Raw genomic sequence first — 5,762 nt, 5'->3', positions numbered from 1 at the left:
TAGTGGGACTTCTCCATGCCTTGTGTACTCCATATATCAAGTGAACCATAGCGGTCCATGAAGTATGCACCATGCGCATAGAGAATGTGCTAAAACAACCAAAAAGGAGATAAGCCAATAGAAAAGTTGCATTTTCAAACATTGCATATGTATTAAGTCCGTTAAAACAAACCATGTAGTGTGTAATCTTGCTTTCAGACCATCCGTCCTTAGCGGCCTTTGTGAATTCATAAAGCACCTTCTTGAACTCCTCTCGCTGCTCAACGGTGGTGCTTGAAAGATTCATCAATTGCACAACCTTTTGAAAGGATGACCATACTAGCTTGCATTGGTTAGCAACCTCCACATTGGGATCTTTGTCCGTCGTGCATGAACACAAATCTTTCCACAACTCCCACCGCTTCTCACTTGCTAGATCGACACTTGCTTGGATACCTGCATTGGAGACTTTGACATCTTCTTGAAAAATTGACGTGCCTTGGCTCCATTCATGGAAACCTTCTGTGCCACCTCATATGTCTTCTCCCTACAAGTCTCTGCTACAATGTTCACCCTTGATCGGTGACATCCAATCTCATTAAGGAGCATCTCCACCCCCTGCAAGGAGTCTTTTGACCGTTGAACGGGCTTCATTGTGAAAGCATAATCAATGTGATGCTTTAGGATCCTATCAAATATTCACACAAACGCATGCAATGTACAAAAGTGAACATTGTTGAGGGAGAAGGGAATTATGGGGCTCCACCCAGGATCTTTGCTATCCCTATTGGGCACCTGCAACATATCACATGAAAGAACCAAAGTTTGCCACTCCTTATTTCTATGGTCATCATTATCTTCGTCCTGACCTTCCACTTGAGTTGCTCGACTTGTCTTGTGCCCTTTCATACAGAATGGACAGGGAAGTAAAGAATTTGCACCTTGTTTGCATCCAAGCATGCACTTTATGGTCTTTAGATCACCACCTAAATTCCATTCAACATCAAACTCCCCACATCCTGGAACCATGAGCTTCTCACCGTTTATTTGAGATTTAATGACCTCTGTGACCCATGGGATTCTACTGAAAATCCATGCAAGGACTTCATGTGTCTCTTTCGGAACTTCAATTGCACCAAGCCACCATATATCCTTCTCTGATTGCACACTAAAAGAGGGCTTTGTCGCTTCACTCGAACTGCAAGATTGCTTGGCATAAGCTAGGGCTTCATTCATAAGCGTGATGCTCATTCTCTCCAACTTTCTCCCTTTAACAATTACACACTCATCCAACTTCAGTACGAACACAAGCTTGCCTTCAAGAACTGCCAACAATATAAAGCCTCAGAATGCATGTTATGACACATCATAGAGCATGTAGGCAACTCTAAACTAACCTGCATCACTCAAATTGTAGAAAACAGCCATGGACTGCTGCAATCGTATCAAGTCCACAAAGATATTGTTGAATTTGGTGTAAACAAACCCTTCGGTCCGCAACACACTGTTAGAAACAACACCGCTTCCCTTCCCGCGGCCCTTCCTTCCTTGTGATCTGCTACGGAGCGGCTGAAGAGGCATCGTGTCTTCAATATACAAGTAGTCCCCTAATCGGTGAACAACATCTTCATTTGACACCTTCTTGGCAATCGCCACTATGTGAGGAAGTGAGAATAGGTTTTCTGTGACTCCTCGACTTCTTAATGCATCTTTTAACACATCAGCATCACAAATATCCTGAACATCTAGATCAGTGACAATATTAGAAAAATCACTAAGAACTCTCTTAGTGATTGCGTCTTTCAAGTGTTTTGCCTCTGGAGCATCAAGCATCCCAATAAAATCCTCTTTGTTGAAACAAGAACGAAGTAAAGTAGCCCTAGCTGACGTATTCTCGCCGTCGCACGTTTCTTGGACGAAGTTCCTATTGCCCAAAACAACAATGATGAGCGGTATTAGACTTAAACAACATGAGGAACAGAACATGTTACCTCATAGCTGTCACCCTTCGTTTTCTTGCACCTCCACGTGGTGCAAGAGTCTGAATTTCGGACAACTCTCATTTCCTCACCCTACCTCCCATGGCAGTACTCTTCATGTGTGAAAGAGTATCCTCAAGCTTTTTAATTACATTTTCCTTGGTTGTGATGGTGCTCTTTGCCTCCTCAAGCGCACTAGTAGCTGTTTGCATCTGATCTTGAAGATTGTGGAAACTCCCATTGAGCAACTGCCAATGACGCAAGTAGATCTCAGACCGCGCAACCTCGTGTTTGTTGAGTCTCTTGCAGTAGCCCAACAAACCTTGCTCTCTATTTCCAACGTATTGCAACAGTGATGGAATGTTTGTAAAAGACGAATGAACATTGAGAGAAGGATCCTTTGGATACAAGCATCCGTCTGTCCAGAGATCCACATTCTTTCCCCCTTGAGCGCGATGTTCGTTGGCTGAAGGTAATGTACCCAAGTATGCTTTCTTTGTCGGAACATACTCTTGAGGTAGGCATAGGAAAAGCCCTGGAGACCTACCGCGTGAAGAGCTTGCTGGGACATTGGTCACATCGTCAAGAGGCATTGTAGGATGGAGAGATGGAGCTTGAAGGATGGAGAGATAGAGCTTGTAGGATGGAGAGATGGAGCTTGAAGGATGGAGAGATGGGTGTGTAGGTGCAGCAGCAGATGCAGGTGCAACGGGGATGGGTGTAGGAGAGGAGCTTAGATTAGGAGAGAAAGTTTTCAATTTTGAGAGGAATTTCTTAAAAGTTTTGGAGGGAGTCAAAAACTGTTGAATTATTAGTAATTTAACTTAAAAATATTTTTTTAAATATGTATATATGTTAGGGGTACTTTTAAGGGGGGAATAGAGTTTTTTTGAAAGTTTTTGAAAAAAGTCATTTTTTTGACCTCTTTGACCCACGGATTTGCTTAGGTGGCATGGGAGAGTTAAGAGGCCACTTACAAGTTGGCCAAAAAGCTAGAGAGAGAAGACCCCCTATCCCCCTACTTTTCAAATGGTTTACCCCCCGCTTTCCTACTTTTTAAATGGTTACCCCCCCCCTTCCCCCTACCTTTTTAGGGGTTAAAAAAAAGTTGGAGGAGACCCTACCAAAATAGCCCCATTCAAAGCCTTTGTCCCCCTTAATCTTGGCAGGCTTCCTTGAAATTAGGGATTCTTACAAGGCCCATGGAGAGTCCATTTTTTTCCTAATGGCAACTGTCCTCAGCTGCAAAGATAAGAAATCTGCATACAATACTTGTCAAAAACAATGATTCAACATCTGTTTCAAAAACTAGCATATAGTAAAAATAATGAAACTAAACAACATTGCTTATGCCTGCCATCATCCACATACTACCTATTCTAGTGTCCCATACCACTAGAATAAGCAGAATATGTCATATCCTGATGAATTAGGATATCATTGGTCACACTTATCATTCAATAAGTCAATTTTCATCAGTCTCAAGTTCACTTTCATAAATACTGTCACGATCGGAAATCATCATATACCAATTTCAAATCCAATTCCAATTTCACAAGATAAGTCCAAATCCAAATCACTTTCAGTATATACCCGGGCAACAAAATCATACCAGTACCAGTTACAGTGGTGGCCAGTCACTGTAGCATGATTTTGTGATCAATGTTGCCTAAATCAGTGAATTTATGCCCTATGTGTTGCCTAAATTCCCTATGTGTTGCCTAAATTGGCGAATCTACACTAATGCTACCTAAATCGACGAATCTGCATTTGATATAAGTTCAAAAAGTGTGAGTCTGTAGTTTGTTGTTGTGCTGCCTAAATCGACGAATCTGTACTAGACAAGCATTGACACACTGCTTAAATCAATGAATTTGTGTGCATGTGACCAATGGACCAAGCAAGACATAAGAAGAAAATATTTGTCACCTATTTGACATTAAATTAGAGTATGTTCCACTAACAAGGCACTTACAAATTGTGGCTCGATATCTGAGAGCACCCTAGCTCAAATGAGGAGCTGCATAGCTAATGAATAATCATGTCAATAAAAATCTCATACAGTGCAAGTAGTAAGTGGAGAATATAACAATGAGGCCGTTAAAGAGGACAACTTGAATAAAAAATCCCCAAAAAATTACACTTTATGCAGTTTTCAACTATATATATGTGTGTATAACCGTTAATAACATCAATTGATCAACGTGCATTAATTTATGAAGGAGTCGTATGTATATTATAGAGGTTACATTACAATAGGTTGCTAGTGATTAATACAGATCATGACCCTTATGTACCTTTTTTATTATTTAAAATTCCAATACGTGCGGAACAACAATGCCAAGGTCATTTAGAGTATTCTTTCAAAGGTAGGGACGTTGAAGAGGTACAAGATAAATGTAAGATGAGTATGTTACTTGAGAAACGACTTAGAAATTGATTCTAATTAATGTGACTAGAGCGGTACGTAGTCTTATAATTAGAGTAGGGTTTGAGCAAACAAAAAATAACTTTTGTCTATGGCAACACATCCTCATAGAATCTCTTATGTTTGGGATCAAGATAGGAAATGAGTTCTCAAAGACACAATGTATATGAGAATTTTAAAAATAACAACTTTACGGGTCTAAAGTCAAGTAAAACTACGCTTTACTACTAAACTGTACAAAATGTATCATGTGTACATGCTGGGAGGTCACGCAAACCTGCATACTCAGTGAAAAAACATCATCATGAAAAGCATGGAATAAAAATCATAATGAAAATGAGAATGGAAAAGGATCAATAAGAGATTGCCAAAATGCGATAGAGGCTATCAGAGAGAGTATTGCACGGGTCACCGAAGAGCGTCCTCAATGTCCGTTGTTGTAAGGAGTCGTAGTGGGAGGGGGAAGAGAGATAGCGAAATGAATGAAATTTTATATAAACCATATGTAAAATAAGTATGGACCAAACACATAGAATCCTTATGGATTAAATACAATGTTTAAATACAATGTTTGGGTACAAAATAGAATGAATTAAAGTGAAATGCTTAAAAATAAGACTAAAACTAAAAGCCTAAAATCATTTATAAAAATGAACATCATCATGGTTAAGTCGGTTGTCCGAGCAATTATTGCAGAGATCGCTTGCTGAAAGAGCTTCACCGCGGTAAGGCGTCGTAGCGAGCGAAATGAAACGAAATATTATATTAACCATTTGTAAAATGTGTATGGGACAAAAACCATACAATCCTTATGGATCTAAGTCAATATCTGGGCACAAAAAATAAAAGGAGTTATACGTAAACGTGGCATGTCTCCTCTACGTGGAAGGCCATGGAACTCGGTGCATCCTTCTCCTCTGCAGCTTTGCTATTCCGGTCCTCATCTTCGTCGTTCCCTCATCCTCTTCATCATATGCAATAGTAGCATGGTGAAACTGTCGCAATGCTCATATACCCTCCTGTAGTGCTCGAAAAGCCCTGAGTTGTCCTGCCGTGCTCTCTAGTTGTCTCTCTCTCTCCACACCAACCGTCTCATCGGATGGAGGCTTACTTTACACCATCAACTCCTCTAAGGAGATGCTATGCAAAGCTCCATCTTGTGTTTGCAAGCCTTCAGTGCACCTTCCTTATATGGCTCATGGTCCATTCTTCTCTTGTTGCTTACATCTTTTCCACATCAGCCCCGTAACCTGTTTACTTTGTGAAGCAATTTTTATCTATAACCTATTTTGATACCTTGAAAACAGTTTCACAGCTTTTTCCTGAGCACTTCGTTGATGCTCAGAATTATTGGAAGGCGTAGGAGCATCTCATGC

The sequence above is a fragment of the Adiantum capillus-veneris genome, chromosome 1 (assembly GCF_014529385.1).
Source record: "Adiantum capillus-veneris isolate H3 chromosome 1, ASM1452938v2, whole genome shotgun sequence".
In the NCBI taxonomy this organism is placed as follows: Eukaryota; Viridiplantae; Streptophyta; class Polypodiopsida; order Polypodiales; family Pteridaceae; genus Adiantum; species Adiantum capillus-veneris.
Note: the sequence above shows the minus strand (reverse complement) of the source record.